Raw genomic sequence first — 13345 nt, forward strand, 5'->3', positions numbered from 1 at the left:
CGGCGCCCCCTCCCGCTTTGGCGGGGCGTTTCGGCCCCGCCCCGCCCCCGCGCAGGGCCGAGCGCCGCACCGCACGACCCCGCCCCTCCCTGGCCCCGCCCCCCGCGGCTCCCCGCAGCTCCTCCCCTCTCCCATTGGCCGAGGCGGAGACCCTCCTCTTCGCCCAATGGCCGCCGCCGCGGCTCGGCCGCCCGCGCTCTGACTGGCCAGTGACCCGCGGAGTGGCGGGGCGCGGGCCAATGGGAAAAGGCGGCTCGATGAATGGCTGGCCCGGGTGGGGAAGGCAGGAGGCGGCGATCCCGGCGGAGGGGGCCGTTCGCCAGCTCCGAGGCAGAAAGTGCCACGACTCCACACGCGCGCACGCAGCCAGCGAGCGGCCGGAGCGGACGGCGGACGGGGCGGACGGCGTCGGGGTCGCGGTGCCTGCAGCTGCTTGGGGGCGGCTTCTCGGCGGAGGCTCAGCGGGCTTCTCTCCCGGTTCCGCGGCGGCGGCGGCTCCTGTCCTTTCGCTCTCCCTCCCGCGTCTCCGGCTGCAGGTAAGAAACTTGGCAGGGCCCTGCAGCGGCGGCGGCGGCGGCGGCGCGCGGGCCGGGCCGTCGGGGCGCCGGGGCCGGCCGCGCCGCGAGTGACACGTCTCCTTGGCGGCCCCTCCCCCGGCGGCGCCGCCCGCCGCCGGCCGTCGCCGCGGCCACCGACCTTCGGGGTCGGGTCGGGCCCCGGGGGGGCGTGTTCCGGGCGAACCCCGTGCAGGGGCGGCGGCGGAGTGCGCCCCGCGGCGTGGACCTCACGCCCCTAAGCGGTCGGAGGGGACCTGTGGCGGCCTGGCGGCACGACGTGGCGACCCCTCCCTCCCTGCGGGCCGTCGGGCCGGCCCGCACGCTCCGAAGTTGGGCGAAGAAAGTTGGCGGCGGGGCGGGGCGGCGCACAGCTGGCGGAGGAAGGGGTTAAGTTTCGGGAAGCGGCCGGATGACGTTGCCGGGCTGGAGTCCGGGCTGGAGGGGTGGGGGGGGAGCGGGCGGAAGGCGGCGGGGGCCGGTCGGGGGGAGGAGGGCGGGATTGAATGGGGGGCCCGCGGGCCCAGCACGCCCGCCTGCGGGCTGCGGCCTGAAGGCGCTTCCGGGGGGCGGGCGGCCCCCGACAGGGCGGGCCCGGGACGCGGGCTGCAGGGGACGCCGTGAGAGCACCGGGGCCGTCCGGGGTCCGGACTCCCGAGCGGCCGCGATGGCAACTTCCCGGAGTCGGGCGGCGGCTCCCTGCTCCCCCTGGCGGCGGGGCTAGGGGCACCGTTTTCCCGGCCGGGCCGCGCGGAGTCCGGCGCGAGGGCGCCCAGCGGGGTGACGGGGCCACCCGGGCCCTGCCCGGTCCGCCCCGCCCGCGCCACGATGAATGGCCCGGCGGTGCCATGCCCGGGCGGAAGCGGGCACCTCCGGCCCGGCGGGCCGGGGCGCGCTGGCACCCGGCCTGGCGCTCGCCCCAGCCCGCCGGGTTCCCCAGTCCGCGCCCTGGGGCAGGGAAGATGGGCTGGGGTCCGCGCTTCCAGTAGGGCGTCCGGGAAGCGTCAGGGACCCTTCCCCAGCGTACAGACCATAAATGGTAGCTCATTGTGGTATAACGATTAAGGGAGTGGGCTTTTGAAATCCCTGAAGCTCTGAGGGTGACCAGGGCCAAGCTGCCTCACTTCGGGTGTCCAGCTTTTCCCTCTGAAAAACGGGGTTGCTAATCATTTCTACTTAAGAGAAAAGCTGTGAAGACCCAGCACGCGTAAGGAATAGCCAACAAGTGTTGCCTGTTAATGCTCGGATGAGTTTTTAGGGGCTTGTGGGGCACCAGAGGGAGGTGGAGTCTGGGGCTGACTCCAGCCCGCCTGCCACAGACCGAAGGCTCGCAGAAGTCCCAGGGTCCATCCACCCTGATGCCTCTCTTACAGACCCCCTGCGCAAGCCCCTTAACCTCTCCGAACCTGGGTTTCCGTATCTGTAGCCTGGAGAGATACCACCTACTCTCTCACCGCATGGTTAGAGGAGCCTCCCCCACAAGTGCTGGGAAAAACTAGGACCTTGTGCAAACAGACGGCAGTTTGGCAATACTCCTGGAGGTCGGAGGTCAGCAGAGACTGGGAAGCACCAAGGAAATGAAACTTTAAAGGGTGCTTGGGAGCTTCCCACCACTGTTTGCTTATTGTGCTGGCTGGGGGCATCTGGATGGTATATTTTGGAGGTTGAGGAAGTGGGCCCACTAGGACCTCACATCCTAGGCTAGATACCTCTTTAGAACTCTGGCTGCTGAGTGTTTCTAGAAACCTGGGTCTTCTTTCTTGTAGTCTTAGGAGGGACAGCTGCACATTTTATGCCAGCTCTGCACAGTTGGGAAGCCTTCTCCTACTGTCTCTGCCTGCCTCCTTACACTTTCCTTCTGTGTGTGCTCTTAACTTCCTCTTAATCTGACACCAGAGAGGTCCTGGTGATCCTGCAGCATGCTGCCTACGGTGGTGATGTCTCAATTACTTCATGAACTTTCTAAAGGTCAGCTCCACCAGGGGCTGCCAACCTGTTTCCCTTCCAGAAAAGAAGCTTCCGATTCTAAGGTCCTGGAGATACCACTTCCTTCTCTATTTAAGCAAAGGAGGAAAAGTGGGGGCATACCTCCTACTAGGCTAAGTTTTCCCTTAACGTGGAGCACTGCAGACGTGGCCTGCAGGGTGGCTGGGATGGGGACAAGTGAGGCGTCTTGGGGTTTGGAAGCAGAGGACGGCCAGTGGGGAGAGCCATAAGCACTCTGCTATAACAGGACTCCTTTCTTTTGTAGTTAGGAATCAGCCTCTCAACATCTATAAAGAGTTTAGAAGTTAGAGTAGTACCTTGGTGTATGAATATTTTTTTTGGTGATGGGAGAGTTTTAGATACATCCAAGTCATTGAGTCACATTTGAGCAATCAAGCTCTTTGCTGAAGAGTCAACAGGCTGCAATAATTATACAGTACCAAATTCTGTCTAAGGGGTTGAATGGGAATGATTTAACTGGAATATTGGCTTACTGTGTATGTAACAAGGACACCTTTTAAAAGTGTCAGGACCCCAGACTCATTGTTCTTTTATCTCTGGGAACTTTAGCTAATGAATGACACATAGGCAGGGACTCAAAAGTTCTTTCCAGATAGCAGAGTTTTCTGCCCTAAAATCTTGCTTCAGGAGGGAAAAAATAACGGTCAGTCCGAATTACAGAGGCAGGGTCTGTGCTATCCATCTGTACATCCTGGGTCTACTGTAGTTAAGGCCTGGCCTGTAACATGCTGAATGTTGACTGGTAGATGGCCATACCTGTCAATCGTCTCTCAGTTATCCAACTACTTTATTGGACAACTCAAGCTGAGCCCCGTTTTGTTTTTAAGGTTTACTGTTTAGAAATAGAGTCCACAACTTCAGTGTGTACCTAGGCCTTGCACAACCTCATTCTATAGGAAAGGTGTTGTTCCCATTCTACCGCTGGAAATGTGGAGGCCCAGCAGGTCAGGTGGCTGTCAGGCCAGTTCCTGTTGCCCAGTTCCTGGGCAGTGTGGGCATGGCCTTCTGAATGTTCACCCACAGGGTCCTGTAATTCCACATTTACTGGGATAGTAACTACTCAAGGGAAGACATGGATCTAGAAGATTGGAATTAAGAGCTTCAGAGGAAGAAAGGTAGACAGCCAGTTGAAAATGTGATCAGTGCAAAAAGGTATTTTTCATTTCTTTATGCAGTGTCTCCTGCATGCTGGGCCTTCAAACATTAAATATAAATGAGTGAGACCTGTTTCTCGTGCAAAGAAACTGTCATCTAGGGGCATCTGAGTGGCTCGGTCGGTAAAGTGTCCAACTTCAGCTCAGGTTATGATCTTACGGTTTGGGAGTTTGAGCCCCACACCGAGGTCTCTGCTGTCAGCACAGAGCCCTCATTGGATCCCCTGTCCCCCTCTCTCTGCCCCTCCTCTGGTGGTTCTTCTCTCTCTCTCTCTCTCTCTCTCTCTCTCTCTCTCTCTCCCTCTCTCCCTCTCTCCCTCTCTCCCTCTCTCCCTCTCTCCCTCTCCCTCCCTCCCTCCCTCTCTCTCTCTCTCAAAATAAATAAACTTAAAAAAAAAAAAAAACTGTCGTCTACAACTGTGTTGTCCAATACAGTAGCTGCATAGAGTTGTTTAAGCTGAAGACAGTTACAATGAGGCCAGTAAAATATGGCTTAGTCACACTAGCTGTATTTCAAATGCTTAGTAGCCACATGTTTGCAGTGCAGATTTAGATCATTTCCATTATCATGGAGAGTTCTCCTGGGCAATGCTGGTCTGGAGATAGCTGGAATTCTTTTTTTTTTTTTTTTTTCTTTTTAAGAGTTCCAGGTAGCTGGAATTCTTTAAACATTCAAGTCTCTGTTCTTGATCATTTAGGAATATTATGTCGAACCACATAAAATGCCCCATTTTATACGTTAAAAGCGGTTGACTTAGTGGCAGTTCATGAGCTTCACCCTAATCGCCTTTGGAAAACGTTTATTCCTGCCTCCTTGTGTGCATTGTAAATTGCATACCAAGAAAAAAAAGTGGGTGGGGGAGCAGAACAGATAGTGGCCCTGCCCTGGGGAAGTTCTTACCTATTATCAACAGCATCAAAATGGTCAAACCAAGCCAAATAGGTATTGGGCAGACAGCATATGGCTTGTAGGGAAAGTTAATATTTAATTCTAAGTGAGAGCGTGGGCAAGAGGGCCATCCAGCATTATAGAAAATTAACTCAGGGACTTCCTAGAAGGTTGTTTTCTTGGGCAGACAAATTCTTTTTTTTTTTTTTTTTTTTTTAATTTTTTTTTCAACGTTTATTTATTTTTGGGACAGAGAGAGACAGAGCATGAACGGGGGAGGGGCAGAGAGAGAGGGAGACACAGAATCAGAAACAGGCTCCAGGCTCTCAGCCATCAGCCCAGAGCCCGACGCGGGGCTCGAACTAACGGACCGCGAGATCGTGACCTGGCTGAAGTCGGACGCTTAACCGACTGCGCCACCCAGGCGTTGGGCAGACAAATTCTGATGAGCCTCCTGAAACTGGCAACCGGACTCCCACAGGTAAAAATCGGACGCATCTAATATGTTTACCTTAAGTGCCTTGAGTGGCGTATCTCCCACTGTCTAGCAATGGGAGCAACTTTGATTTGTGAGCAAAGTATTGCATCTGAGTTTGATTATTTTGGCAAGATTGGAACAGCTGCTGGTCCCTGAACCTTACACTAGTAGTGTATTGGTGTTTTCATAGTTGGCTGGCATAAATTGTTTCCTGGGTCATTTGCAGGACTCTGTTCTCTGTATAACTTCGAAAGAATCATTGGACGGTATTTGGGAAGACTTTTTGAATTCTTGGCTGTTCTAAGGGGCTTATCTTAGTACTCCACAGAGAATAAGGTAAAGCCAAAGTTAACAAAGAACCCAGAATGATGGGCAGCTGCATATTCTCTTTTCAGTGGGAGAGGAGGTCCACTGAGGTTGGTTTAGAAGTTATCAGCTATTTATAGGAATAATGAATGTCATCTGCTGGCTGAAAAGTTGGACTAAAATTCCGTCTTAAACTGAAACCTTTAATTCCATGCCCTAACCCTGGTCAAGGTGTGAGTGAATCAGGTCTGTTTTAGGCTGTCTTGGGACTGGTTCCAGGATGGTGCCCTGTGTGGACTGAACTTGGCCTGCACATGAGATTTGTTCGGCCAACCTCATGTTGTTAAACAGCTGAGCCGCCTTCTAAAGGAGAATTTCTTCATTAAAGTCTAGATTTGGGAGTTCTTTTGGGAGAATGGGAGTGTGTGAGCACAGCAGGTCTGTTCTCTTGCATGGCAGGCAGGGGCTGTGGTCATCCTCTCTGGGCAGGGCCCATGGTTCATTCACCAGCATTCCTACCCTGGTTTACATTCCGTGCTTAGTATCGGTGGTCTCCCAGGGGGCACTGTCTGCTGCGGCGTCTGAGAGCATAGAGGAGTTGGAGGGCATCCGGGTGTGACCTGAGTGGTCACTACTGTCTCCCGCTGAGCTGCAGTTTGGGGCAGAGGGAGAAGTGCTAGTTGGGGTTCTGGTCCTAGAAACAAGCTATGTGAGCTTGGACATGACTTTGTCCTCCCTGGGCTTCCATTGCCTCTTCATGTAAAACGAAGCTAGGCCAGATGGCTCCATCTTTCAGGCCACAAACTTCGGTTTATCCTCAATTATTTGCTTTCTGGTTCTTGTATCTTGTACAGCGGCAAACCTCCACGTTCAAAACAGAGCAGGAATGCAACCATTCTCCCCTCTTCCACTGGCACTACCCTGGTCCAGACCCCTCTCTTCCGTGGATTACTTCACTAGCTCTCACCCCCTGCCTTCTTAGCACTTCTCTGCTTGAGACCCTCCTTGGCCAGAGTCTTCACAGTGGCCTCCAAGGGCCCCGCTTTCACTGTGGCTTCACTCCTGCCATTGCCTGTGTCCTCTGCTCCAGTCACACCGGCCTGTTTATCCGTATGCTTTTGCCTCAGGGCCTTTGTACGTGCTGTTGCTGTCCACGCAGCTAGCCGCTGTTTCTTAGAAGGCCACAGGGCTTGCTCTCCCCCATCTTCTTCCCTACTTAAAGTGACAGCCCCTAGAGATCCCCACCCTCACCCCTGCTCCCTGGCCTGCTTCTCCGTATTTCTTTCCCTTCATTATCATCAGCCAGACATGCTGCACGTGGGACTGACTTTGTCTGCTCTGCCAATGCTGGGATCTGTCTGCTTTCTTTCCCCTTGGTATCCCTAATGCCTGGAACAGTGGCTGGCACACAGTGGATGCCCATCCTTGCCAAGCTAATGGGGAGAGGATTTTCTACTGCTTGTGTTCTAGGAATGTATTATTGTTTAGCCTGAAGTAGTCAGGATTCCTAGAGCATCAGATATAAAACACAAAAAACATATTATAGAGCCAAGTGATTTTTGGATTCCCTCCAGCCTGGCTGCAGTTGAGAGGTTGACAGTAACATTCATGGAGGAACACTTTGGAATGGGGATGATCCTGCTCTGCTCATAGAGTCCAGGGGTTTGAAGTGACCCTAAGTGGAAGGCCTGGGCATTGGCTTTCTCCCAGGTGTCATAAGCTTCCAGGCCAGTTATATGTATACATTATATATATTACATTATACATATATATATATTTTAATGTTTATATTTTGAGAGAGAGCAAGTAGGGGAGGGGCAGAGAGAAGGGAAAACACAGAATCTGCAGCAGCCTCCAGACTCTGAGCCATCAAGACAGAGCCCAACACAAGGCTCAAACCCACAAACTGTGAGATCAGGACCTGAGCTGAAGTTGGACGCCACCCAGGTGCCCCCAGGCCAGTTACATTAATCTCAGTCCTCCCTGTCCCTTCATAGCCCCCCATCCATGTCAGGGTGCCTCACCAGCACTGGGTCCTTCCCAGCTGCTCCGCAGTTCCCGGAGGAGAATCCGCAGCAAGCACCCTTGATTTCCTTCTGTGGCTGATGAGCATTGGTGGGGCTTCAGGGAGTAACTGAGTGTATCAACGACAACACGCTCACCAGGAAAGAAAATGTTATTTTTGCTTTGAACAATGTGCCGGTTCTGCTCTGAGAAGAGGTGGATTTTGTGTTTAGTGAGCAAGAGTGTTCCTTAGTGGTAGGAGGAAAATTCTTTTCTTGTAGTTGGCATTTTATTCTCTCTTTTAGTCAGACTTCGAGGAGTACAGGAACTGATGAGGTTAACCTGCTGCCTCCCGCATGGAGGTTACTCTCCTTGAGCACTTGCATGTGAAAACCAGGGGAGGTGGGAGAAGATGGTCCAGGCAGGTGGTCTGGTTGGTAAGAGTCCGTCCCAGGTTTCCCCCCATCCTTTTGTTTCTCCCCTGCTCTTCTGCTTTGCTTCTTGGCAGAGACATGAAAAGTAGATCCTGGATTCCTTGCCCTTCCTTCCTTCCTTCCTTCCTTCCTTCCTTCCTTCCTTCCTTCCTTCCTTCCTTTCTTCCTCTTTCTTTCTTTCTTTCTTTCTTTCTTTCTTTCTTTCTTTCTTTCTTTCTTTCTTTCTTTCTTTCTTTCATTTTTGTTTAGTTTTGAAAGAGAGCATGTAAGTGAGGGAGGGGCAGAGAGGGAAGGGTAGAGGACCTGAGGTGGGCTCTGTGCCAACTGACATGGCGCTGGAGCTCACAAACGTGAGATCATGACCTGAGCCAAAGTCAGACACTTAACCGACTGAGCCACCCAGGTGCCTCGATTCCTCTCTCTTTTTGATGGGCACATCTGGCCTATTTGTTTGACCTGGGACGGTGGAGACGCTTGTTCTGCCCTAAGCCCAGGTGGGATGTTTTTCTGGAACTTCTCATTCAGTGGTTAGAATGTACCACTCAACTCCATCAAAACTGTTTTCTTTTCGATTAAAGCTCATCCTGAATAGGAATTCGATGTAGTCTTGTTTCTGTGCAATACACTTTAATTTCTTTCTGAGTTCTAGATATTTATAGTAAGGAAGGGGAAAAAAAACCGAGTAATTTTTGGAATTTAGTAGCAATCACAGTGATTGAGGAAAAGAAGGGGTCAGTGCTGAAGAATAAATGAATTATTGACACCTTTAATGAAATCTTACAGTGATGTGTCAGCGAACATTGAAAAGGTCAACTTTAGCTACGGCTCCGAAGCCCAGGCACTGTTTTCTGTGTTAAGTTGCTTCCCTGTTAAGTTGGGAGCTTATTAAGTTGGAGCCTTATTCTGAACAGTTTTATTTTATGTATTTATGTATGTGTGTATTTATTTATTTTTGCATTTTTTTTCAATGTTTATTTTTGAGAGAGAATGTGCGCATGAGCAGGGGAGAACAGAGAGAGAGGAGGACAGAGGATCTGAAGTGGGCTCTGCGCTGACAGCAGAGAGCCCGATGTGGGGTTCGAACTCACGAACCACGAGATCACAACCTGAGCCGAAACCAGGAGTCGGACACTTAACCGACTGAGCCACCCCAGCACCCCTGAACGGATTGATTTTTCACTCAATGCTGTCTGGCGGCCAGCACAGTAGGCGTGGCCACAGACTGTGAGGTGACTGCCTTCCTGCTCCCCCCTCCCCCCACCCCAGCTACCCGCCTCTTTGGTGGGAGCAACGCGGCCATGCCCATGAGAGGGCTGGGAGGTGGCAGCAGCGACAGTGTCACAGATACTCCAGGCACCGAGGATGCTCCTCCTTCAAGTTCCGGGTGATACAGGTTTTCCTACCAGAGTGGGCATATATATTTTTAACTCTTTAGTAATGCAAAGTACCTACACAGAAAAGTGCTCTGTTGTGAGTCCACTGCCCAGTTTTAAACTGCCACAAACTGATCACCCTGTTTAACCTGCAGATCAGGAAATATTATCCCCCCACACGTTCCTCTTCTGCCCTCTCCAGCTGCTGCCTGTCCCCAGGGATAGCTGCGCTGCCGGTTTCTGGCACACAGATTTGCTCCATCGAATTTGAACTCCAGGTAGATGGAATCACAAAGCCCGGCCCGTGCTCTCTTGGGTCTTTCATTTGATGTCGTGTGTGGGAGTCATCTGTGCTGTCGGCCTCGTAGCTCATTGTCGTTGTTGTGTAGTATTCCGGCTTGTGAGTCCATCGCCAGTGCCCATTTCATTCTGCATGGGTACTGGGACAGTTTCCGATTGGGGGCTTATAATATAAGAGATGTTATATTACGAAGTATAAAGTCCTGCCCCTCATTGTGGTGACCACTTATGTACATGGCCGTCAGGTCTGTACCTAGGAGTGGGATTATGAGCCACAAGGAGGCATATCCTCACCTTTAGAGGAGAGGCCAGACTTCTTCCCAAGGTGCAGGTACTCATTTCTGCTCCCACCAGCAGTACAGGAGGGCTGGGGACATATGATACAATGGCTGATTTTAAAAAGGAACCAGAATGAAGTTTGCTATTCCTAAGAAATAACTCACTCATCCCACACTTCCCCTTGGTCACAGAGATGGGAGCGTCTGGCCAGGAAATTCGTTAATACACGGTGGGCCTTTGCAAAAGGCTTGTGGAAGATGGTCAGGTTTTGTTGCCCATGAGCAAGTGCTCTTAACCACAAATCTGAGTGGAAAGGCAGCTCCTCTTCTCAGCAGTTAAATGAAGGGGGAGCCCTGATCTGGGGATTGATTTCTTTATCAGATCCATGCCCCCAGGTAATGTAATGAGTGTTGGAGTATTGAGTGGATTTCTTAAAAACAAAGGAGCCAGCAGTCGAGTACCAGAAGTCATTTGAGCCCTGACCCACGCATTACTAACCTGAAAACCCTCCCACCTTAGAGAATCCTTGGCCAGGGCCCCGGTTGGTGGTGGAAGGACACCCTGCAGGCTCCCCTCTTCTGGGGTTTGGATGTCTGTCCAGAGCTGGATTTGGAAGTCTCCCTGGCACAACCAGCCCTCCTGTCCCGCAGCAGGGATGATCTCATTTTTCTTTTAAGAGCTTGATTGGCTGGGATTTCATTTGGCAAGGAGTGCCAAATGGCAATGTCTTTTGGTCCAACAGTGCCAAGAGTCAGTAGCCCAGAGAAGTGAGGGGCCACTGTGCTCTGGCGATGGGGTGGACTGGGTGGGATGGACCAGTCTAATGAACGGGGTGGGGCAGGGCAGGTGCTACATAGCCAACAATAAGCATCTTCTGAAAAGCAGGGAATGGCTTGAAAGATACTATCTTTTTTATTTAAGTATAATCTACAATATTCTGTTGTGTACAGTAGTGATTTGTATACGTTGGGAACTGATCGCCACGATAAGTTTAGTTACCATCTGTCACCATGCAAAGTTGATACCATATTATTGACTGTATTCCCCATGCTGTGTATTACATCCCCCTGATATTTATTTTATAACTGAAAGTTTGTACCTCTTGGTTCAAACTTCACCCATTTCACCTCCTCCCACTCCCAGCCTCCCTCCTCTCTGGTAACCACCACTCTGTTCTCCATAGCTGAAATCTGGGTTTAGTTCAGTTTGTTTCTGTTTTTTAGATTATGACTTACAAGTGAAATCATGTGGTATTTGGCTTTCTTTGTCTGACTTACTTCATTCAGCATAATATCCTCGAGGTGCATCCATGTGGTCACAAATGGCAAGATTTCATCCTTTTCTTTGCCTGAGGAATGTGTGTGTGTGTGTGTGTGTGTGTGTGTGTGTGTGTGTGTGTGTGTAAAATAGACCACATCTTTTTTTTATCCATTCACCTAACGATGGACACTTAGATTGTTTATTCTTAGAAGATAGGAGGCCAAAACCTCGGTGAAAGGAGTAGCCTTGGACAGCAAACACGGCCCCGAGGGCATTTGGCAAAGGGGGCAACCGTTGAATTTTGATGGCATCTCTGGGCACAGGAGGCAGTATGATGGAGGACCCTACCCCTCAGAACTGCAACCACAGAGGACTGCTACACCCTCAGGGTGAAGGGGAGGCAGAAATAAGCCCATTCCCCTCCTGAGGACTCGTTCTCACGAGTGGTTCCTCATGCAGATCCCGTGACCTAAGTGGGAGGAAATTCTCCAGCCAATTTTAAAGTTCTTTATTTCAGAGTCGACGAAGACTGTCCTTCTGGGCCATCCTGCAAGTGAACAGATGAGCAGATCTTTGAAGGACTGCCCCTTCATTCCGGGCTTAGTGAATCCCCATGTGTAATTTTCACAACGAAGTGAGCAGTTCCCGGTTAAGAATAAGTAAACGCACAAAGAATGCAGAGCGCTATGAAAGAGGACCAGCAGAAACAGATTTGTGAAAATATGAGACAGTAGAGGGGTTGACTCAGATTTTGAACAATGCCTCTCACTATACTTAAAGTAATAGACAAGATCAAAAATACCTACAGGGAAAGGAAACTATAAAACGACCTGGCAAATTTGAAAAAGGAATCAGGTTACCACTTCTAGATATGAGCAGCTCAATAATTGTAATTAAAAACCTAGGGGCGCCTGGTTGGCTCAGTCGGTTAAAGGTCCGACTTCAGCTCAAGTCATGATCTTGCGGTTCATGAGTTCAAGCCCTGCATTGGGCTCTGTGCTGACAGCTCAGAGCCAGGAACCTTCTTTGGAGTCTGTGTGGCCCTCTCTCTCTCTGCCCCTCCCCCATTTGCACTCTCTCTCAAAAATAAATAAAACATTAAAAAAATAATTAAAAAACCCAACAGACTGAAGAGAATAAGTGAACTGAAAGATAAAGCAGAAGAAAATATACAGATTTCATCTTAGAGGACCAAATGAATAATTTGTAAGACCAATTAAGAATTGGGGAGGGTAGAAGTGTGTTTAATTGGGGTTCCAGGAGAGGTGAGTGATCATGGGCCAGAGCCAGTATTGGACAAGATGATGTCTGAGGGTTTTAAAGAATAGATGAGACACTCATCCAAAAAAGGAAAAAACACCCATATGTAGAGTGTAATGATACAGGAACCAAAGGAAAAACAAAAATCAAAAACTCAAGATAACTTTTAAGACAAAGAAAACTAAGACAGGTAATTACTGACAGGCCCTCACCGAAGGAAATTCTGGAGGATGTTCTTGGAAGGCAAGTCATGCCAAATGGAAAGAGTAAGCTGTACAAGCAAGGAAGGATAAAGAAGGTGGCAATATTTGGGCCACTCTAAACAAATGTGGAAGAATAATAGTAACATGTGGCATGGGGTGGGGGTGACTGAGAAAAAGATAGGATTAAATACTGAAAACAGTAACACTGAAGACAAAAGGAGTAATAGAGCTAGTGGAAGGGGTAAGCTCATTTAACTTTGAACTTGGCGAACCCTGCCATGTTCTTTTTTAAAGGTAATTACTAAAGAATAGAAACAGTATATTCTAAAGTAGTAGAGGGGGGAAATGGGATGACTTAAAAACAAAAAGAAGAGCGGACAGGTGGGAAAATAGCACAAAATAAGATTACGGAGTTAAACTCAAATATATCAGCATTCATATCTAATATACATTGATTAAATACTGCAGTTGAAACATAAAGATATACTGGATTTTTTAAAGTCCACTCTTGTGCTGTTTACAGGAGACAGGTTGAAAATAAAAAGATAGAAGAAGGTACATTATAGAAATTCTACTAAAAAACTGGTGTTGAGGCAGTCGGCGGGCTCAGTCCATAGAGCAAGGGACTCTTGATCTCGGGGTCATGAGTTTGAGCACCATGTTTGGTGTAGAGATTACTTAATACAAAACAAAAAACAAGAAAACTGGTGTTGTATTACTGGTATATAAAAGAGACGGTAACACTCACTGAAAGTGTTGTACAGAGAAAGGGCACTTCATAACGATCAAAGTTTAATTCAGCTTAAAGATTCGGCAGTTTTCACTTTGGGTGCATCTTATTAAC

The 13345-nt window shown here is 50.0% G+C and overlaps 1 protein-coding gene across 3 annotated transcripts in view; it reads left to right on the forward strand.

The window, feature by feature from the left end:
* The first annotated feature begins 283 nt into the window (after nt 1-283).
* RRBP1 (ribosome binding protein 1) overlaps nt 284-13345 on the forward strand; it is a 65442-nt gene continuing 52380 nt past the window's right edge. For all 3 annotated transcript variants that reach the window (XM_086701628.1, XM_086701630.1, XM_086701629.1), the window contains exon 1: nt 284-536. The gene's annotated coding sequence lies outside the window, so the exon portion shown is untranslated. The remainder of the gene's footprint in view (nt 537-13345) is intronic.

The sequence above is a fragment of the Puma concolor genome, chromosome A3 (genome assembly GCF_028749965.1).
Source record: "Puma concolor isolate L17-30 chromosome A3, mPumCon1.1.hap2, whole genome shotgun sequence".
Classification (NCBI taxonomy): domain Eukaryota; kingdom Metazoa; phylum Chordata; class Mammalia; order Carnivora; family Felidae; genus Puma; species Puma concolor.